This window comes from Mytilus galloprovincialis, chromosome 4 (genome assembly GCF_965363235.1).
Source record: "Mytilus galloprovincialis chromosome 4, xbMytGall1.hap1.1, whole genome shotgun sequence".
Lineage (NCBI taxonomy): Eukaryota > Metazoa > Mollusca > Bivalvia > Mytilida > Mytilidae > Mytilus > Mytilus galloprovincialis.
In genome coordinates this window covers 69,841,768-69,866,534 of record NC_134841.1, presented here as the reverse complement: position 1 = coordinate 69,866,534, position 24,767 = coordinate 69,841,768, and the positions used below count along the sequence as shown (strand labels likewise).

Below are 24,767 nucleotides of genomic sequence, written 5' to 3'. Positions count from 1 at the left end.
AGCTATGAAAGTAATGAGATGACAAATATAAAACAATTTAAACGAGTAAACTAATATGTAACACTGCAACACACGACACCCACTGAATTACATATTAATTCAGTGGGTGTCGTGTGTTGCAGTAATATATGTAATTCAGTGGGTGTCGTGTGTTGCAGTAAACTAATATGTAACACTGCAACACACGACACCCACTGAATTACATATATGACCCACTGAATTACATATATGTAATTCAGTGGGTGTCGTGTGTTGCAGTGTTACATATTAGTTTACTCGTTTAAATTGTTTATATTTGTCATCTCATTCTGTCAGAGTTAAACTAGTTTCAAGGCGCCAGCCCTCCCCTAACCTGGGACAATTTTGTAACAGTACAACATCTGAACATACTATAAAAATCAATTGAAAAAGGATTAACTCATCATATGGATACAAATAGATATAGATCTATCAAATACACAAAGTGGACGTGGACGGGTACTTGTTCATCCCAACGACAGAAAGACACGTTAGTTAAAAACAGATGACAGCTAGTTTAAAGGCAATAACAACCAATTAAAAAACCATGCATCTAAGACAAAATTATCAATCAGTACATATTATACACATCCAACATCCAGTTATGGATTTAAGTGTAAAGACGCAATAAACAGTCTTGAGATAAGCATTACATAGTGCAATGCCGAGATACAGGTACCAACAGATTGTGGAGCCATCTTCTTCTTCTTCTTCCAGGTAAGGAACCGGATTCATTGCTGAATGTTGATGGTTCCGCGCGAAAACTTTACGCAGTGTCGGGCAACACAGAGAGATTTCTCTTGGCTATTTACAAATTACATTTAAAACGTTCGCAAAAAATAATGCATATACATAACAATGATATTTAGTTGGATTTCAATTTACCGATAACAAAATCAATATTCATACCAGTAAAAACAATACTCAAAGATCTAATTACAATGTTGAATTGGTAACCTTTTCGAACGTTTATTTAAAGAAACAATAAATTTATCTGGATGGTTTTTAAATTTCCGGGTTCGGAAAACAACGTCTCCGTAAAATAAGGATGTGATGTCCCGTTTGAAATAAGTTTTCTAAAGGTACAACCAAACTTCAAAACTAAATCTTTAAATCTATGGACGAATTTAGTATAGGTTGGAAGTAATTATTTGTGGTATCGAAAAACATGACTTAATAATTTACCAGTAATACGTACATTACGTTCATTAAAATCCAAAACATCATAACAGACACGGGCATAGCAAGAATGAGTTGTGATATATAAACACCATAAGAGTGTGCCAACTAAAGAAATACATACATTAGATTATCTTTATTTCAAGAGGATAGTCCCAGCAGTTAAAACTAATCTTCATGAGAGTCATCAAAATAATAATAACATATCTATAAGTACAATATTATAATGATATAATACACACTATACAATTGTATATCGATATTAAGGAAAAACTTGGAACAGCACCACACAAAAAAGAAAATTTAATTCTAAAGTGGAGAACTGTGATTATTGGTATGCAATGACTGTCGATTGAACAATTTGATTTATAGAAAAACTAAAAAAGCCGAGCATCACTGATTTTGCTAATGTTTTCTAAATAATATTCTACAGCGTGAGTCGAGGCTAGCGACACCTACTCCTTTGAAATCAAGGCTAGTGACATATACTTTTAACTATAATGAGAAAGGAAAAAATACCATTTTAATGTACATGTAATAGGGTTAAACACTTGCATTGTTAAAAGATAATGATCAGGTATAATTTATTAATTGGTATAGACTATATGCAAAGAAAAGGTTTATTGAAATTGGCATATGTGATTATTATCTTTACAAGTATATGTATATATTCTATCTACATTAGATCAAGTCATGATGACATACACACTATATCTATATACGAGTAGATATATCTGCATTAATTTGCATTACATAATTGCATGTAGATGCTTATTCTGGATTTCGACAATTATCTCAATATAGAAAACGTCGATTAGAATTATAAAGAGAATGAGCACCACGCATCCTTAACATTAAACAAATATTGGCCTGAAGGTGCAAATAAGTGTTTTGCCATAAAACATATTTTAGGACTACGAGTGGTCACTGCATGTTCCCCTTAAAATTCAAGTTTTCCCAAGTGGCAATATCTTATACACCTCCTACAACAGAAAGTATTTTAAGGTAGTTTATCATGGAATTGTTGTCACACCAACTTCTATGTTCATCATGTTGATATACATATATGTATATTCCGAAAAAGTGGTTTCACTGTGATTTATCTGTTTGCTGATCAGGTTAAAGATTTGACATTCAATACATGAACAACATGCAAGACTTTTACAAATTGTGACTAGGGCGAGAGAGTTGTCTCAGGGGCGGATCCAGCCATTTAAAAAAGGGGGGGTTTCCAATTACATGTCCCCATTCAAATGCATCGATCATCAACAAAAAAAGGGGGGTCCAACCCCCGGAACCCCCCCCCCCTCTGGATCCGCGCCTGTGTCTCATTGACATTCATACCACATCTTCTTATATATATATATATATATATTGACCTGTATATCGAAATTTTATATGCATGAAACTTTTACAGAGCAAATAAGTCTTTTTCTAATAAAAATTGGCTCAAGGTTATCATTCGTTTTAACTAAGAATGGTCTTTAGCGGCGTTATGCTGAATATATTTTTGATCAAGATTTTGATCCAGATTTCGTGTTTTGCCGAAAACAGAAATGCGATAGTGCTAGTGGGGCATGCACAGGCACTTAGATTTTTACATTTTGTGACACAATGCATTTTATTTGTCATTCTGGGGACTTCTATAACTGTCTATGCGGTATGGGCTTTGCTCGTTATTGAAGGCCGTACAGTGACCTATAGCCCATTTTGACAAGTCAAAGTGGACTGCAGTTCTTAAGCAGTTTACTAGCATTCACAGTTCTTACTTGACAGCTGTTCATTAGCATTCAGTTTACAAATTCAAGGCAATGATTAATTTGCATATAGGCATTCAAATAGCATTCCATAGCTGTTTTTTTTTTTTGGCAGTTTATTTATCCTTCACAGTTATTTAGCAGTTATTGTTGACAAAAAATTTAAATGAGATATATATCCAAAAACTGATGTCATATTTGAATATTCATGAGGAGAACTGCTACGCTCACAAACATTGCCCTACTTTTGAGAAGCACATAGGGATGGATGGACATGTGAATCTTCCCTCACTCAATATACTGCTCTTTATAGCAGGGGTATTAACATAGGTTTGGCAAATAAACGAAGTCTAAATTGAAAACAAATTTCAAACATGATTGCGTTGGATAAAAACCGCAATTTTTATATGACTTTATGTGTGCATGCAAAACAAGTTTCTTGGCAGAGGGGTCTAAATACATGTACAGCACGAACAACATTTTTTAAAAGACCAAAAAAGTGAAAAAGTATATTTTAACAAAATGCATTTGACTAGCAGGTTGAACAACGCATGTTCTTAAACCCTGTTGACTGCCATTTGCAATTGCCAAATAAACAGCTCACTAGATGTAATAAAATGGATCTTAATTATCCATTTAATCAAACAGAAAACAGAAAACAATAAATTTGCAGAAAAGATGGTATACATATACACACATCTGGCGTATTAAATTAAAAGCCTGGTACCTTTGATAACTATATATATAACCTTAACTTCTTACCCTCAAATATATAGGCTGTCTATGCAGTATGGGCTTTGCTCATTGTTGAATGCCATACACGGTGACCCTTTACTTAATTTCTGTGTCATTTTGGTCTCTTGTGGAGAGTTGTCTCATTGGCAATCATACATCTTTTTTATATTAACAAACAAATGTTTGAATTGTTTTACATTTGTCATTTCATGGCCTTTTATAGCTGACTATTCAGTATGGGTTTAGCTCTTTGTGGAGGCTGTACTGTGACCTATGGTTGTTTATTTTAGTGTCATTTGGTCTCTTGTGGACAGTTGAGCCTAATTGGCAATTATACCACATCTTATTATTACCAATAACTCAGACAGCTTGAATGACATAGGATCTTAAATTAGTCTTTTTTCCACAAAAAACATTTAACCTTTAAATCCTAAAAGAAAAACACAACACAGACTTATGTTTGTTGACTAGCTCGAGATCAGCAACTGCATATTGTGAGCTGCCATTTAATAAGACAAATTATCAATATAAACATACACTATACAATATGAACTCAACAACTTGTACCAGTACTAGAGAAATAATCTCATGTCAACCTTTTGCATTTGAATAACTATACATATACCCTATAAGTTCATATCTATTATAAGGCAGAAATGAATACAATATATATAGTGTTGCTGATAGCCCAGCAAGCATAGTGGACAACGGAATTTATTAAATAATTACATACATGTGTCTTAATATATATCTATATACATGTATATTTATAAGTACGTCTGAGTCAGTGACAACTCTACAACAGATTTATCCATCGGATCACCAGCAATGATGGTGATACATGGCTGTGTACAACACTGTACATTATGTATATACAACTTGTCTAAACATCAACCCAACAATGTTAGATCTGTAAATTTGCTTTTGCAAATTGTTTTGTTCTTCCCTCGCCGGGATTCGAACCCATGCTACTGAGATATCGTGACACCTAATCGCCTGCACTGTAGCCATCCTGCTAGACCACACAACCACCTGGGCTTCACAATTATAAAGCTTTCGGTGGCCGTATGTTACCTTTCCTCGTCAGTTTTAATCTAGCGTTGTACTACAGTACATGATATATAAGGCATGGAGATGTTATTGTTACAGATCAGCTCAATTATCTATAGTAAAGGATCTTACAAATTAATGCAAAATACAGTCACAGAAAATAATTATATTTATAAGTACGTCTGAGTCAGTGACAACTCTACAACAGATTTATCCATCGGATCACCAGCAATGATGGCGATACATGGCTGTGTACATTATGTTTATACAACTCGTCTAAACATCAACTTAACAATGTTAGATCTGTAAATTTGCTTTAGCAAATATTTTTGTTCTTCTCTTGCCGGGATTTGAACCTATGCTACTGAGATATCATGACACCTAATGTATAGCGGGATGGATACAGTGCAGGTGATTAGATGTCATGATATCTCAGTAGCATGGGTTCTGATCCCGGCGAGGGAAGAACAAAATTTGGGAAAGCAAATTTACAGATCTAACATTGTTAAGTTGATGTTTAGACGAGTTGTATATACATAATGTACACAGCCATGTATCACCATCACTGTTGGTGATCCGATGGATAAATCTGTTGTAGAGTTGTCACTGACTCAGACGTACTTATAAATATAATTATTTTCTGTGACTGTATCTTGCATTAATTTTTAGGATCCTTTACTATAGATAATTGTGCTGATCTGTAACAATAACACCTTCATGCCTTATACATCATGTACTGTAGTATGATGCTAGATTAAAACTGATGAGGAAAGTAACACACGGTCATCGAAAGCTTTATTCTTTTATGAAGCCCAGGTGGTTGTGTGGTCTAGTGGGACGGTTACAGTGCGGGCGATTAGGTGTCACGATATCTCAGTAGCATGGGTTCGAATCCCGGCGAGGGAAGAACAAAAAAATTTGCAAAAGCAAATTTACAGATCTAACATTGTTGGATTGATGCTTAGACGAGTTGTATATATATATTTATATAAACATATGAAAAAAGCAATAACCACAATTACTACTAATAACAAAAACCTTGAAATATACTATTAGGTACAACTTAACTAGAAAAAGTAAACATTGTACGAACAAGAGATATAATATGGTTGACATGAATGTAAACTGAACAAATGAATAACTCGATCATGAACGACCTCGCCGGCCAGGAACAACCAAACAAACCCAATAATGGGAAACTGGAAACCTGGGTCCGACCCAAGGGTCCGGAAACAGTCATATATGCTCCGACCCAATGCGACAAGTCGTCTCACGAGACATACTCGGACGTGTATTGTTTTGAAAAATATATAAATGCATGTATCAAAGTATATTCATAATATGAATGGAACTTGAATGTTGCCCGGTCTGCAGCGGGCTAGAAAGTGAAAATCTCAGGGAAAAAATTTCCCGTTATAATGTTAGTCATGTGTCTTATACCTACTGACGTGAACTTAAAAAATACTATGCTAGTACCCTATATACAATAATTTCTCCCTTTACTACGAAACGTGAGAAATTATACATATTCCAGTGTTCTGTGGCTGACCAGGAAACCCTATTTTAGGAAACCTGTGTCCTTTTGCCAATGCTAGATAAACTCTATTGTTTGACCTCACTAGGTAAATGAGAAAAAGAAAAAATAATTTTGTTTGTAAATATGTAAGCAAAAAAGAAATCTTGTCATTAGGACTACAGCTATAAAATATTTGGTACAAAAAAGTCGAAATACGATTATGTTTGTATATATAATAGCCATTCCACCTACATAAAATTAATCTAATATCAAACTACAAAATTATGCAAATCTTTGTTCTTTAAACATCCCTAAAAATACAATGTTCAAAGTTCAAACTAGAACTAAAATACATAAAGATGTCACTTAAAATACAACCCAAATATTTTGGTGCTAAAATTCCTACGCCTTGGAAATTATTATCCATACAATATACATGAATACAACTCATAAGCATAAAAATATACACATAAAGAAAATCATTATAATGATAATTAATGAAATAATTGTTAACTGAATTTAAAACGAGATAAAATCAATGTAGTGGAAAAATGTCGGAAACCTGTTTTGAAACTATTTGCTTGGAAGAACTGTCTCAGGAGGTATACTTTGGACAGTATAAAAAAGGAGAACTATTCAAAACAAAATACACAATCACATGTTAATATATAAGTTAGAGTATATAAAAAGAAACTCGACACTCTGGGTACAAAGTGAAGGTTTTCAAACTATTTCCAACCATAAGTCTATGAAACACGAGCGAAATTTAATTATAATGCATCATGCTACAAAATACCTAAATAACAGCTAATCTGCTTCAACTATATTAAAAATAAATGGGGTCAATGCCTCCATAGGGACACAGATGATGACCCTGCTAGCATATGACGTTACAAAGGGACATAACTCAAGAACTGTAAAAGTGAAGCTGCCAAAATTTGAACTTAAACTGAGTTTAGTGATAATAGTCATTATATATATACATTTCATTAAATTTAGTTGAGACAAACTTAATTTAAGAGGACAGAAACGAAACCTTTCAGGAATTTTTCCATATGTGAAGGGGCATAACCCTAGAATGGTAATCAAAGTGCTTGCAAGCACAGTGAATGGTAAAGATTGCTTTAATTTACCTATCTTTTAGGGGGGAGGGTTTGCATTTACAAAAATTGTAGACAGACGAACAAAGTGAAAACTGTAGGGCTCCCACATTCTCACCGGGGAGTCCTTATGATGTCAGTTTTGAGATATTGAAATTGTGATGATTTGTTTCTATCAAAGTAAAAGAGTATTTTATATCCAAACAATAACTGAAATAGCAAAAATTTTGAATTGTTTGTAAACACACCACTTTTGGAGAAAACTAATGTATCTTTTTGTTTGGTGTTCAATAGTGTGAAGAAAAGAAGTTCAAGCCTCAAAAGCAACTTTCTGGAAATCCATTTCTTTATGCATGACCCAAAGACTGAAAATAAAAATCCTGTTTTTGTCAAGTAAACAAAACCAATTCCTAGTGTGAAGCTATATACATTGGAAAACTTTGAATTCATTTTAAAATTAATAATCCTTTCACTGCTGGTACACTTTTTTTTCTTTTTCTTTTCAAGATTTTCTAATCTAAAGCTTACTAGGAACGTAAATAAAAATAATGAATTTGTCATGTCAAATCTGCAATTTGAATTTAAACTGAAAATTGTCAACTTTTTTCTTCATTTATTCAAAACAATTTTTTCAAAATTTATAATTCAAAATTGTTAAAAGAAATATTAAGGGTTTCCATTTTCATTTAAACTACTACATTTCCAATAAAATCTATTTGGTGCCATGAGTAATTATTCTATTTCAAGGATATCATGATTTTTCAAGACCACAAATATTAATTAACAAACTGATATGATTGCAAAGTCTGTTCTTATAAATAACCGATTATTCTGCCCCATCCTCTGACATAACTTAATCTGAAAAAAATAATTTATTGTATTTTACATTTAAATAAAATTTATTGAAAATAAAAAATGCAAAGTTTGCTTACAAGTTATTTATTCACTTAGTCAATTCAAATATGTAATAATACAGGTACCTTAATTTGCTACTTTTATAGATGAGTGGTCAAATTTCAGACATTTTATACTAGACATTTCAGTTTCTTGGATATGTCCATCAAATGGAAAGACGTACTTTCTTTTTTGTTTATAAAGTCAAACACAAGGGAAGTTTTGAAATTAAAAAAAAGTATTACTAAATTAGCACAAATGATCTTAATACATGATTTTAGTAAAAAAAAACATCATTATTGGCTGTATATCTATCTTATTTAGAAAATTCCATTGGTGATTTCTTCAAATTGGCACAAATAATCTTTAGACATATTCAAGCCTAATGTAATTTTTAAAAAGAGGGGTCCATGAATTCATTTACATGTTGAATCAGTAAAAAAATGGGTCTTTTCCTAATATGTAACTATTTGACATGGCTAAAAGTAACATTTGACATTAGCGACATCATTACCTCCCCGGTTACTGTATCATATAGCCTTGATAGCAAACTTATATAAGCCTCTCTATAGATCTTGAGGAACCTTAGCTATCAAAAAAATAAAGTAAGTAAAGTTATCGTTTAAACGAGCATAAACTAAAATTAATAAAATATTTTACTCTTATAACAATACTTAAGCGCTTGTCACAGTGTTGTAGTAATTTATTAGAATGATCTACTAAATGGTGGAGTGATAATTTGCACATCACAATTTCAACAAGGGGAGTAATTATAAATAGAAAATGAGGGTTGGTATGAAGTAAACATTAAAAAGAACGTTAAATAAAATTGGTTGAAAAAATTTTAATCAAATTTTGCAGAGGTACTGCTTCCAATTGGCTTCCCTCAGAGTTACATGCCTCTAATTGGGACCGCTCTGCCAGGGGTACTACTTCTAATTAGTTTTTGCAGACAGAGGTATATATGTACTGCTTCCAACTAGCTTCGCAACAAGACAGAGGGTGTTCTCCCAATTAGCTTCACTAAGAGGTACATGCTTCCAATTGGCTTCGCTCAGACAACCATACTACTTCCAGTGTTGTAATGGTACGGATTTGCAAGTCTATACTACTTCTATTGTTGAAATGGTACATAATTGCAATTAATTGTCGTCCAAATTTGTAAAAACATATTTTATTTAACATTCTTAATCCAGTTTAATGTCATACCTATTCACTCTCTATTTGTAATTTCTTCTTATGGTGACAAATTGTGAAGTGCACATTATCACTTGGAAATTTTGTACTCTTCTGTAGTTTTAATCCTGATGAGGGTGTGGTAGGAACCAAAACTTGTCTATCTTATTAAATAAGACAACCTTTCCATTAGTTGATTACTGTATACCCCTACCTCTTATATTTAATTTTTTTTTGATAAAAGAAACAATTGTTCATCATTTTATAAGGGCTTTCTTTACAGTTATCCCATTTGCAGAGGACATGGGGCATTGACCAGCATATTAACTGTTCTGCTAAGTTTAAAACAAGGTGTTTGATGAATCAAGTTTGATTTAGGCCTTTTGAAAAACTTGAAGCTGACTATTTGATAACTCTCATTTATCATATATGTTTGTCACCAATGTATGAGCAAAACAAAATTATATGAAATATGAAAAGGCTGAAATCTAAAGATTTTATCATAGCTGTTATGTGGTGGTTCTTTTAATTTAAGGGAAAGCAGTTTGCTTCTCAGTTTCAAAATAATGAACTTTTCAAAACACTAGTTTATTTTGATAGATGATTAATAAAGGAATCAAAAGAGCAAAAATAATTCAAATGTCAATGTGCTTGTTTCCGAGATATAAACAATTGAAATTTTTGCGGGTAAAATATTCTCTCTAGACTTATCATAGCTTTAACATTGGCAAGTTTAAGTTTTAATGAGACTTTAACAGATGGCTTATCATTATACAAGTTAAAGATTTATAAATAAAAAAATGGGGGTCAATTTTTTTTAAGACATTCAAATGAATAAAACCAGAGAATTCTAAAAATCTGACAAATATCCCAAAACAAGACAAGCGAACTTCCTTAATTTCATACATAAAAAAATGTGCTTTCAGATTTCAGCTTACTAATTCAAATTGTATTGAAATCCCTCCTTTACAACGAAATATTTCCAGTAAAATTCCTACACTAGCACAAGTTCTTTTTAACAAGTAATAAGGGGAGATAATCACAAATTCTGATAACCAAATTGATATTATCCCATTTCACCTGATGTTAATGGGGCTTGTTATTTTATGCATTACATAAAATGAAATTAAGATGGTATTTGGGGGTGGGGTGGGGGAAGGGGGTGCTTCTAAAAAATTGTAATTTTGTCCATCAAATTAAAATTTGTAAAGCAATTTTGCCATAAATAATTCTTTCAGGATGGAAAAGTTGTAATAGCATACCACACAGTAAGGAAATGGTCAAAGGCAATGCATGACTAAAAATAAGTTGAGGTCAATTTAGGCTGTAACACATATTTACATACAAGAGTGCACACACTGAAATGTCTCGCCTTCTTTACTAATCATTGATATTATGTTGATACATGTACTCCTAAATATAAAGCTTTATTACGACCATCACATAAACTTAACATGAACCATGAAAATGAGGTCAAGGTCAGTTGAACCATATATATGCCAGGCAGACATGTACATCTAACAATGGTTCCATACAACAAATATAGTTGACCTATTGCTTATAGTTTAAGAAAATAGACCAAAGCACAAAAACTTAACACTGAGCAATGAACCGTGAAAACCAGGTCAAGGTCAAATAAAACCTGCACGACTGACATATAGATCATAAAATATTTCCATACACCAAATATAGTTGACCTATGACATATAGTATTAGATAAAAAGACCAAAACTCAAAAACTTAACTTTGACCACTGAACCATGAAAATGAGGTCAAGGTCAGATGAAATCTGCCCGCTAGACATGTACACCATACAATCATTCCATACAACAAATATAGTAAACCTATTGCATAAAGTATGAGAAAAACAGACCTAAACACAAAAACTTAACTATAACCACTGAACCATGAAAATGAGGTCAAGGTCAGATGACATCTGCCCGCTAGACATGTACACCTTACAATCATTCCATACAACAAATATAGTAAACCTATTGCACAAAGTATGAGAAAAACAGACCAAAACACAAAAACTTAACTATAACCACTGAACCATGAAAATGAGGTCAAGGTCAGATGACACCTGCCAGTTGGACATGTACACCTTACAGTCCTTCCATACACCGAATATACTAGACCTATTGCTTATAGTATCTGAGATATGGACTTGACCACCAAAACTTAACCTTGTTCACTGATCCATGAAATGAGGTCGAGGTCAAGTGAAAACTGTCTGACGGGCATGACGACCTTCCAAGGTACGCACATACTAAATATAGTTATCCTATTACTTACAGTAAGAGAGAATTTAACATTACAAAAAATCTGAACTTTTTTTTCAAGTGGTCACTGAACCATGAAAATGAGGTCAAGGACAATGGACATGTGACTGATGGAAACTTCGTAACATGAGGCATCTATATACAAAATATGAAGCATCCAGGTCTTCCACCTTCTAAAATATATAGTTTTTAAGAAGTGAGCTAACACCGCCGCCGCCGCCGCCGCCGCCGTAGCCGCCGCCGCCGGATCACTATCCCTATGTCGAGCTTTCTGCAACAAAAGTTGCAGGCTCGACAATAAAATTGCATAAAGAAGCTATAGGAAAGAGAAATTTGTTTCTTTTTGGTTATTTCTATGCTTAATTTACAGACATGATACAAAAAGTTAAGTGCAATAAGACTCTTGCATTGAACTTTTGCAGACAGGGTACTTTAATGAGGGTGGTAAAGGGTTATTTTTGGCAACGTGATCGCCTTTTTTATTTCACGTTCAACATGTTTTTACTTTTTTATTTGACGTTCAGTCGTGCAAGATGGGTGCCTCGTTCAACATGTTCTGCTTATTTAATTTTACATGCATCGTGTTTTTTAAGTCTTATTTTGCGTGCTCAGTATTTTTGTAATAAAATTCAAACACTTGGCAGGGATCGTCAAGAAATGCTTTTTTAAAAGCCGTAAACCAATTATATCATAAATGTGTATACTAAATCGGGAATATCAAGTAAAACAAAAAATTAATATATACAAGAAGACAGTGACTCATTCACAAAGGGTTCAAATAAACTTTAAAAAGAATGTTAAATAAAATTGGTTGAATAATTTTAATCAAATTTTGCAGAGGTACTGCTTCCAATTGGCTTCCCTCAGAGTTACATGCCTCTAATTGGGACCGCTCTGTCAGGGGTACTACTTCTAATTAGCTTTTGCAGACAGAGGTATATATGTACTGCTTCCAACTAGCTTCGCAACAAGACAGAGGGTGTTCTCCCAATTAGCTTCACTAAGAGGTACATGCTTCCAATTGGCTTCGCTCAGACAACCATACTACTTCCAGTGTTGTAATGGTACGGATTTGCAAGTCTATACTACTTCTATTGTTGAAATGGTACATAATTGCAATTAATTGTCGTCCAAATTTGCAAAAACATGTTTTATTTAACATTGTTAATCCAGTTTAAATCATTTATAAGGACTTTCTTTACAGTTATCCCATTTACAGAGGACATAGGGCATTGACCAGCATATTTAAAACTGTTCTGCTAAGTTTAAAATAAGGTGTTTGATAAATCAAGTTTGATTTAGGTCTGTTTAAAGACTTGAGGCTGATGATTTGATAACTCTCATTTATATATGTTTGTCACCGATGTATGAGCAAATAAAAATTATATGAAATATGAAAAAGCTGAAATTAAGATTTTATCATAGCTGTTGTGTTTTATGTGAACAGTGTACAGGAAATTTAATTTGACGTTACTAAGAAAATTTATAGCCTCTTAATTTTTACCTAATTTTAAAATTTTATGGAGATTTTGCCAACATAATGCAATAAGAAATACACAAATGTCACTAAATTAGAAATAATATCCCCCCTTTTTTATGCCTTAATGCATGCAAAGAGAAATGCCTAAAAACAAGGTCCTTGACAGAACACTGAATCCTACCCCTTGAACATAAAAATAAAAAAACAGTAAAAATTTGGTATAGACTACCGGTATTTGTTCATGATGATCAGCAATTTTCTTCTGATACAGTTTACTACCTAATAGCTTATTGATTTACCTAACCTATTTCTAATATATCTCGAAAAATATAGTGATGTGCCAGAAATTGCTTTTTCGCTTTAGGTTTAAACAAAGTTATTATTTACATAGGCGACAATGATAGCCTTTTTGGGTTCTGCGTTTTCACTATAAAAGATTTCTTGAAATATCTGTCAAATTCTTAATTTTTAACACTTATGGGTGTAAATAAAACTGCAAACACATATGGAACACAGAATAATTTTGCTCATCATCAAGGGTTTGCTCCAGTGTTCTCGCTATTTCTAATTTACAGGGCAGCAGAAAATAAATTTACTTCTACTTATTATCTTGGATTTAAAAATATGTGGCACCAATCATTTTAAATTACTTGCTTTTAACATATAAGGATGACATTGTGTCAAATTTACTCTTGAAAACTGAAAAATTTATTCACATGGCAGAATTACGCTTTTAAAAGATCAATCTTATCTTTTTGTGGATATTTTTTTGTGGAATTTATGCTTAGGCACCTTCAAGATCCAGAAGTATTTTCACTTAAAATATATATAAAAAGACGATGTGCTATGATGATCTATGATTTTGAGACATCACGCCACAAGAGACCAAATGACACAGAAATTAACAACTATAGGTCAATGTTCAGCCTTTAACAATGAGCAAATAAAAAGTGTACATGGTGTAAAACAATTCGCTTTTGTTTTGTGAAAATTGTTCTCAATTAAAAAGTTTACAGATATATCTAAGCTGGATACTATAATTCTAGTACAAACATGTAAACAAGATGCAAAAAATCATAAATCAGTGTTTGCATTTGCTAAAATTAGTTCACGGGAATTCCAGTCACTGGATAATTGTCAATAAAAGTGCAAATTTACGTCATCTTTAATTGAAAAGCATCGTATTTTTGTAAGGATAATAAATAAGAGAAGTTCTGATGGTCAACATTATATCAGCGATCAAATACTCTGTTCAGTTTTGGCTTCAAGAAAGTGAGGAGAGTCGGAGAAAATGACAATAGTGTGTTATGATATAATATCAGTCAAAGAATAGAAAGTGAAATATATAATATTGTAGGGAATCTGGAAAACAGCAACTAAATTACTTATGAAAATTGGGGATGGGTTGCTTATAAAAAAGTGGGATTTTCTTCAATCGAATTAAAATTTGTGATGCAATTTTGCCATAAATAATTCTTTCTTAAATATTTAATACACTTTAACTGGAATGAAAAGTTACAAATAGCACATCACACATAACATGGTCCTAGGGCAGGAAAGACTAAAAATAAGTTGGAGTCAATTTAGACCGTAACACATATTTACATATAAAAGTGCATATTTTACAGACTAAGTGAACTCTTTAAAATTGAATTCAACTAATTCAACTTTTATGTACATAGCTCTTAATATTCTCCTGTTTTTTGGATTTGTCAAAATTTCGGCCAAAGATGCTTAGCATAACTCAATGCATGAAAAGTTTAATGGATACTTTGTAAAACAGTTCCAGTACTCTGGTACTGCTCAAATTACAGAAGAGAATGTCTTAGTTATATTGGCAAACTGTGCACTAAAGAAACTTCTAGTATGAGGCATTAAACAGGTGCATTACCTCCCCTTGAAAATGTTAAACTTGTGATCAATTACAATGGAGTCGAGTACCTGTAGCAATAGGCTTGATATTTAGTCAAGAAATGTCTGACTGGTAGTAAATAAGGATAACTTACATATTGCTACATGTAATCTCTTGAATGTATCATTACACCAATTTTAACAATAATATTTTTGATTTCCATATAAAACCATTGCCATACTTAAATTATTTACAATATTTTTGTTATTTTTAGATTCTCCATTCTTAACCAATGTAAATATTTAAACTTAAGAAACATTTTATCTGTTGAGTCACAATAATAAAAATTGATAGCATTTAATGGTAGAGAGAAAAAGAAAGTTGAGTGAAAATTGAAACACAATACATTAACCTTAATTAAAACTTCCACTCTTGTTGAAAATGGAGAATCTTTACATGAATTATTTTAGAATTTATCAACTACATTCTTTCTCTTGTTTATGCGAGATTTATATGAACCGTTCATATTGGAAACTGTTCAGTAGAGTTAGAAAGACCCTTAAGGGAAATATGGTCACTCTTGGTCTTCTTCAGACTCAGGCAGTAAAATCCTTGCAAAAGGAAGGCATCTGTTTGGTAGTACAAATTGGAAGCCATGTCCAGTGTCAGAATGGGGATGTTAAATCTGATGTCTTGTGAAGAGAGAGTCCCCAGCTGTCAACATGTTAAGAACCTTCACAACATCTCTAAGGAGTATGGAGAATTAATCACACTATTATATCCTTCAGCCACAGTAATAGTTATCTGAAAAAGTAATACACTTTTCAATTTTCTGTCATATTTTAAGAAACTGAAATAGGCAAAAAATAGCAAACTGGGAATCTATACTATTAAACGAGAAGACCTCATTTTTGGTGTCGCTTCTCTTCTTTCCACAATAAATTAATCAACACGACTATGTGTCCTATATATACAGTGCATAGTCGCCTTTGTCATCCATTCATATGATTATTCAGATTGAGTTATTTTGGGAGAAAAACGAGAAAAAAGGCATCCGGATATTGTCCCGTCATTGGACGAAATTTTAAGTCAGATTATACTTCCGTTTTGCGTTTTTCTGTATACTTTGAACAAACAAATAGTACGAATAAAGTGTATTTTAATTCTGTTCAGAGTTTATTAAATGGAGAGGGTCTGTATACTATGTCAATTGACCACCAAGAATTGAAAGTAAATACACTTTATTTATATAGTAATATACAGATAAGCGCTAAAATTATTCATGTGAACTTTTGATACCTTTTCTGAAATTCTCCATTCATTAAATATTTTACAAAATTCATTGATTACAAAAAAAAGATGTGGTATGATTGCCATGTTGAGACAACTCTCCACAAGAGACCAAAATGACACAGAAATTTACGACTATAGGTCACCGTACGGCCTTCAACAACGAGCAAGCCCATACCGCATACTCAGCTTTAAAAGGCCCCGAAATGAAGATGTAAAAAAAATTCAAACGAGAAAACTAGCGGCCTTATTTATGTACAAAAAAGGAACGAAAAACAAATATGTAACACACAAACAAACGACAACCACTGAACTACAGGCTCCTTACTTAAATGTTCATAACATACTAAATGTATGTTAATATTGAAATTGATAGAAAACCAAAAATTGGGAATTTTGGAAATGAAGGAGGAGGTATAAAACTTCTAACAACACTTTACATACTTTTAACTCCGCTCTGAATGCCCACGATTTCGCGGGTGTGTTCTAGTAACAATTAAAGCAGAGAGACTTTTTCATAATAATATTTTTTCCCTTCCTAAAACTTGACAAGTCATTCCAGAAAATATTAAATTGTAAAAAGATTATACAAATCACATGGGAATTTACATGATCTTGTAAAAATAGACAATTTTATAAATCTATAAAATAGTTCTTTCTTACTTTTTAAAGTCAACTCTAATAGCCATTCCCAACATCAATCTGTAAGTACAAGCTAGAATGCTAACCTGAAAAATAAAATGCTTAGTCATTGAAAATAGTAAAAAAGGAATCACTGTTGGTATACTAATTTATATGTACATTATATATAAAAATAGATATACAACATTTTAAGGGAGTTGGCTTCTCAGTTTCAAAATAATTAACTTTTCAAAACACTAGCATATATATTGATAGGGGATTAATAAAGGAATCAAAAGAGCAAAAAAATATATAGGTCATCTTGCTTGTTTTCGAGATATTAGCCATTGAAATTTTGGCGGGAAAATGTTCTCTCTTGACTTTTTATCATTTACAAGTCCTCAAAAACTATTTAAAAGTAATTAAAATTTTATAAGATTTTAACAGACAGCTTATCATCATACATGTAAATGAATTATAAAAAGAAAAATGGGGGTCACCAGGCTTAATTTGTTAATGCATTGAAATAGATAAAACTAGAGGATTCTGAAAATCTGACCAAAATTCCTAAACATGACAAGCAAGCTTCCTTAAGGTAAAAGAAGATGCAAAGAACACAATGTGACAACATCCCAACAACACTAACAAATACGACACTCTTTCCAACATCTGAAACCTCAAAGAGTGAGAATCCCTGTCAGCCTTGACAGCATAGGGGGAGATTTTGCGTGAATGACATTTTGAAGTTAAATATATGACCTGTACACTAACTTATCTACAAAACCAGTGGCAGATCCAGAACTTTTCATAAATGGGGAGGGGGGCCCCGCTGACTGACCTAAGGGGGGGAGGGCTTCCAGTCAAGCTTCAGTGATTCCCTTTGGATCTGCCTATGAAAATACCATTAAAACCAGACAAAGATCTCTATCTAGTTGGAGTTGACATAGCAAAAATGATTTGCAATTACCAGTACTAATAAATTAAACATTAAAACTACTGACCAAAAGTTTTCAAGCCCAGTGATAGCTGACTGTTTCTTTTTATTGACAGTATGATAAAATTTGTTTAAATAGAGGAATTATATACTTACTTGTATTTAAGATATCTTATACCACAAGTCTTACTCCCCTTCATGAAAACATTGGCACTGTTTTATAACCTAAAATGGAATTAAAATTGACACAAATTAAATATTTGACAAATTTGTTAAATTGCCAGCCTAAATTTTTATTAATCTATTCTGTATTCTGACTGCGTAATAGTGAGTTATCTCCCTATGAAAGAAACATTCTTGCTGTTTATTGTACTAGTCTCCCTTGAAGTAAAAATTCTATCAGGATTTACTTTTCATGGTATAAAATTGTGTGTTGCCTTACAGATAATCCTTATAGACTTTATCACATTTTTCCTGATAATGTACAGAATTAATTGGCTTGAAAATACTTGCATTATTTCTTTCATGACAAAGCCTCAGACTTGTTTGAAGATTAATGTTATAATTAATGTTCATTCCAGCTGCTATCCTTGCTACTTGATTGCTTACATGGCAAAGCCTCGGACTTGGTTGAAGATCTAAGTTAATATCTTCCATGGAGTTGCTACTCATCTGCCATCTGGACTGAAACTTGGACTGGCCGCCTTCTTGAACAAAAACTAAAATTATAAAATAAATTATATTTATAAGACTTCTCTTGGTTAATATAAATGAAATAAGACATATATTCCTTCAAGCTTCATATCCTGACCTGCATCAATGGAGCCATTTTGAGCGTCTTTTTTGGTGAACAATTGTAATTTTGTTGGTAGTTCATTTTGTGGTTTAGCCAAAGCCTGCATACAAGTCTTTACAATAACATCAGTGTGATCAATTTAAAATTTTAGAACCTTTAGTCAACAACAAAAAACCATATGACCTCTTTCAACTTTAAGCCTAGTGCACGTTTTTATCCTGTAAACTTGTTTTATGACGATAAAATTCGTTTAAATAGAGGAATTATATACGTACTTGTATTTAAGATATCTTATACCACAAGTCTTACTCCCCTTCATGAAAACATTGGCACTGTTTTATAACCTAAAAAGGAATTAAAATTGACACAAATTATATATTTTACAAATTTGTTAAATTGCCAGCCTAAATTTTTATTAATCTATTCTGTATTCTGATTGTGTAATAGTGAGGTGAGTTATCTCCCCATGAAAGAAACATTCTTGCTGTTTATTGTACTAGTCTCCCTTGAAGTAAAAATTCTATTAGGATTTACTTTTCATGGTATAAAATTTTATTCGTGTACCAGAAAAACATTTATCAAGCTGATAAATATCTATTTTTGTGTGTTGTAAATGTGCAAAATAACAAAAATGTGTGTTGCCTTACAGATGATATTCCTTATAGACTTTATCACATTTTCCCTGATAATGTACAGAATTAATTGGCTTAAATATACTTGCATTATTTCTTTCATGACAAAGCCTCAGACTTGTTTGAAGATCAATGTAATTATTAATCTTCATTCCAGCTGCTATCCTTGGTGCTTGATTGCTTTAACACGGCAAAGCCTCGGACTTGGTTGAAGATTTAAGTAAACATCTTCCATGGAGTTGTTAGACAATTCTGCCATCTGGACTGAAACTTGGACTGGCCGGCTTCTTGAACAAAAACTAAAATTATCAATTAAATCATATTTATAAGACTTCTGTTGGTTAATATAAATGAAATAGACATATATTCCTTCAAGCTTCATATCCTGACCTACATCAACGGGGCCATTTTCAGCGTCTTATTTGGTGAACAATTGTAATTTTGTTGGTACTTCATTTTGTGGTTTAGCCAAAGCCTGCATACAAATCTTTACAATGAATTCAGTGTGATCAATTCAAAATTTTAGAACCTTTAGTCAACAACAAAAAACCATTTGACCTCTTTCAACTTTAAGCCTAGTGTAAGTTTTTATCCTGTAAACTTGTTTTATGATGATAAAATTTGTTTAAATAGAGGAATTATATACTTACTTGTATTTAAGATATCTTATACCACAAGTCTTACTCCCCTTCATGAAAACATTGGCACTGTTTTATAACCTAAAAAGGAATTAAAATTGACACAAATTATATATTTTACAAATTTGATAAATTGCCAGCCTAAATTTTTATTAATCTATTCTGTATTCTGATTGTGTAATAGTGAGGTGAGTTATCTCCCCATGAAAGAAACATTCTTGCTGTTTATTGTACTAGTCTCCCTTGAAGTAAAAATTCTATTAGGATTTACTTTTCATGGTATAAAATTTTATTCGTGTACCAGAAAAACATTTATCAAGCTGATAAATATCTATTTTTGTGTGTTGTAAATGTGCAAAATAACAAAAATATGTGTTGCCTTACAGATATTCCTTAGACTTTATCACATTTTTTCTGATAATGTACAGAATTAATTGGCTTAAATATACTTGCATTATTTCTTTCATGACAAAGCCTCAGACTTGTTTGAAGATCAATGTAATTATTAATCTTCATTCCAGCTGCTATCCTTGCTGCTTGATTGCTTACATGGCAAAGCCTCGGACTTGGTTGAAGATCTACGTAAACATCTTTCATGGAGTTGCTACTCATCTGCCATCTGGACTGAAACTTGGACTGGCTGGCTTCTTGAACAAAAACTAAAATTATCAATAAAATTATATTTATAAGACTTCTGTTGGTTAATATAAATGAAATAGACATTCCTTCAAGCTTCATATCCTGACCTACATCAACGGGGCCATTTTCAGCGTCTTATTTGGTGAACAATTGTAATTTTGTTGGTACTTCATTTTGTGGTTTAGCCAAAGCCTGCATACAAATCTTTACAATGAATTCAGTGTGATCAATTCAAAATTTTAGAACCTTTAGTCAACAACAAAAAACCATTTGACCTCTTTCAACTTTAAGCCTAGTGCACGTTTTTATCCTGTAAACTTGTGTTATGATGATAAAATTTGTTTAAATAGAGGAATTATATACTTACTTGTATTTAAGATATCTTATACCACAAGTCTTACTCCCCTTCATGAAAACATTGGCACTGTTTTATAACCTAAAAAGGAATTAAAATTGACATAAATTATATATTTTACAAATTTGTTAAATTGCCAGCCTAAATTTTTATTAATCTATTCTGTATTCTGATTGCGTAATAGTGAGTTATCTCCCACTGAAAGAAACATTCTTGCTGTTTATTGTACTAGTCTCCCTTGAAGTGAAAAGTTCTATCAGGATTTACTTTTAATGATATAAAATTTTATTCGTCTACCGGAAAAACATTTATCAAACTAATAAACATCTATTTTTGTTTGTTGTAAATGTGCAAAATAACAAAAATGTGTGTTGCCTTATAGGTAATCCTTATAGATTTTATCACATTTTTCCTGATAATGTACAGAATTAATTGGCTTGAATATACTTGCATTATTTCTTTCATGACAAAGCCTCAGACTTGTTTGAAGATCAATGTAATAATTAATCTTCATTCCAGCTGCTATCCTTGCTGCTTGATTGCTTACATGGCAAAGCCTGGGACTTGGTTGAAGATCTAAGTAAACATCTTCCATGGAGTTGCTACTCGTCTGCCATCTGGACTGAAACTTGGTCCTTCCTTTAAGCTTCTTATCCAGATCTGTGTCAATGGCGTAATTTTCTGTGTCTTTGCTCTTTTTGCCTGTAATTCATTAACCATTTTCATTTTATCTTTTAATCAGTATTATGAAGACTGTTTATTATGATCACATCATTAATTCTGAAATTAATGTATGCAGATAAATTATCAAAATGTGGTGGCTAACCAAAACAATCTGATGTATACATTTTGAACAAACAACCTAAACAAAGTCATATTTTCCCAATTAAAATGTAAATAAATATGTAAATAAATATCCAAATTGTCAATATTAAATCTATTTTTTGTAATAATTAAATTAGAAATTAATGTGATGCCTGTTTTATTTCAAATCCTAAATTGGGGGGATCAGTCTATTTACAAATACAATAATTCTTTTAGAATTATATTTCATTAGAGAATAAATTTGAACAAGAAATTAACGACAATTTTGTAATAAAATTTCAAGTAGACTTTCAAAGGAAAAACTGATTTATATTACCTAAATTTTTTTTTAAATAGTTTAAATACAATTGTTATGACCAAATACTTACATCATCATTATCTGGTAACTAAAATGAAACCATCTTCCTCCAGGTGTAGAACTGAACTTTCATCTGTGCTCATCCATCTGTAATACAAACTTAAATCATCTTAATATTTATGAGACAACAGTTAGTAAATTGAAAAAAAATATATACTTAACCTTGTGGACAACCTGTCAACCGGGAAAAAACACCATACACCTATAGAAAAAAGAAAGAAAAAAACACCATCCTGGACGCCACCTAGAGGAAACCTGGGCAAAAGGCATACAAACATGCACACAATCTTATATATCTTAACATACCTGCTGTCTAATTCTTTGACGCTACCTAGAGGAAATTTAGAGAAAAAGGCATACAAACACACAATCTTATCTTAACATACCTGCTGTCTGATCCTTTGACGCCACCTAGAGGAAATTTGGACAAAAATGCATACAAACACACAATCTTATCTTAACATACCTTTCTGTTTGATCCTTTGACGGCACCTAGAAGAAACTAGGACAAAAATGCATACAAACACACAATCTTATCTTAACATACCTGTCCGTTGAATCCTTTGACGCCACCTAGAGGAAATTTGGACAAAAATGCATACAAACACACAATCTTATTTTAACATACCTGCTGTCTGATCCTTTGACGCCACCTAGAGGAAATTTGGACAAAAAGGCATACAAACACACAATCTTATCTTAACATACCTTTCCGTTGGATCCTTTGACGCCACCTAGAGGAAACTTGGACAAAAAGACATACAAACATACACACAATCTTATCTTAACATACCTGCTGTCTGATCTTTTGACGCCACCTAAAGGAAATTTGGAGAAAAAGGCATACAAACACACAATCTTATCTCAACATACCTGCTGTTTGATCCTTTGACGCCACCTAGAGGAAATTTGGACAAAAAGGCATACAAACACACAATCTTATCTTAACATACCTTTCCGTTGGATCCTTTGACCCCACCTAGAGGAAACTTGAACAAAAAGACATACAAACATACACACAATCTTATCTTAACATACCTTTCTGTTTGATCCTTTGACAGCACCTAGAGAAAATTTGGACAAAAATGCATACAAACACACAATCTTATCTTAACATACCTTTCCCTTGGATCCTTTGACACCTAGAGGAAATTTGGACAAAAATGCATACAAACACACAATCTTATCTTAACATACCTGCTGTCTGATCCTTTGACGCCACCTAGAGGAAATTTGGACAAAAATGCATACAACACACAATCTTATCTTAACATACCTTTCCATTGGATCCTTTGAAGGCACCTAGAGAAAATTTGGACAAAAATGCATACAAACACACAATCTTATCTTAACATACCTTTCCCTTGGATCCTTTGACGCCACCTAGAAGAAATTTGGACAAAAATGCATACAACACACAATCTTATCTTAACATACCTGCTGTCTGATCCTTTGACGCCACCTAGAGGAAATTTGGACAAAAATGCATACAACACACAATCTTATCTTAACATACCTTTCCATTGGATCCTTTGAAGGCACCTAGAGGAAACTTGGACAAAAATGCATACAAACACACAATCTTATCTTAACATACCTTTCCATTGGATCCTTTGACGCCACCTAGAGGAAATTTGGACAAAAATGCATACAACACACAATCTTATCTTAACATACCTTTCCCTTGGATCCTTTGACGCCACCTAGAGGAAACTTGGACAAAAAGGCATACAAACACACAATCCTATCTTAACATACCTTTCCCTTGGATCCTTTAACACCATCTAGAGGAAACTTGGACAAAAAGGCATACAAACACACAATCTTATCTTAACATACCTTTCCCTTGGATCCTTTGACGCCACCTAGAGGAAACTTGGACAAAAAGGCATACCAACACACAATCTTATCTTAACATACCTTTCTGTTGGATCCTTTGACGTCACCTAGAGGAAACTTGGACAAAAATGCATACAAACACACAATCTTATCTTAACATACCTGCTGTCTGATCCTTTGACACCACCTAGAGGAAATTTTGGACAAAAAGGCATACAAACACACAATCTTATCTTAACATACCTTTCCGTTGGATCCTTTGACGGCACCTAGAGGAAACTTGGACAAAAATGCATACAAACACACAATCTTATCTTAACATACCTTTCCCTTGGATCCTTTGACGCCACCTAGAGGAAATTTGGACAAAAATGCATACAAACACACAATCTTATTTTAACATACCTGCTGTCTGATCCTTTGACGCCACCTAGAGGAAATTTGGACAAAAAGGCATACAAACACACAATCTTATCTTAACATACCTTTCCGTTGGATCCTTTGACGCCACCTAGAGGAAACTTGGACAAAAAGACATACAAACATACACACAATCTTATCTTAACATACCTGCTGTCTGATCCTTTGACGCCACCTAAAGGAAATTTGGAGAAAAAGGCATACAAACACACAATCTTATCTTAACATACCTGCTGTCTGATCCTTTGATGCCACCTAGAGGAAATTTGGACAAAAATGCATACAAACACACAATCTTATCTTAACATACCTTTCCGTTGGATCCTTTGACGGCACCTAGAGGAAACTTGGATAAAAAGGCATACAAACACACAATCTTAT

General features: G+C 32.7%; 1 long non-coding RNA gene across 1 annotated transcript; it reads right to left on the bottom strand.

Annotated features, from left to right (window-relative positions):
- Positions 1-12,365: 12,365 nt before the first annotated feature.
- Positions 12,366-22,924, bottom strand: LOC143072832 (uncharacterized). Its single transcript, XR_012977331.1, has 10 exons — positions 22,138-22,924; positions 21,396-21,646; positions 20,957-21,025; positions 20,404-20,609; positions 19,963-20,031; positions 19,402-19,611; positions 18,956-19,024; positions 18,041-18,603; positions 16,993-17,057; positions 12,366-15,843 (listed from the first exon to the last, which is right to left on the bottom strand). It is a non-coding gene; the product is annotated as an uncharacterized LOC143072832 (long non-coding RNA).
- Between the last annotated feature and the right edge of the window lie 1,843 nt (positions 22,925-24,767).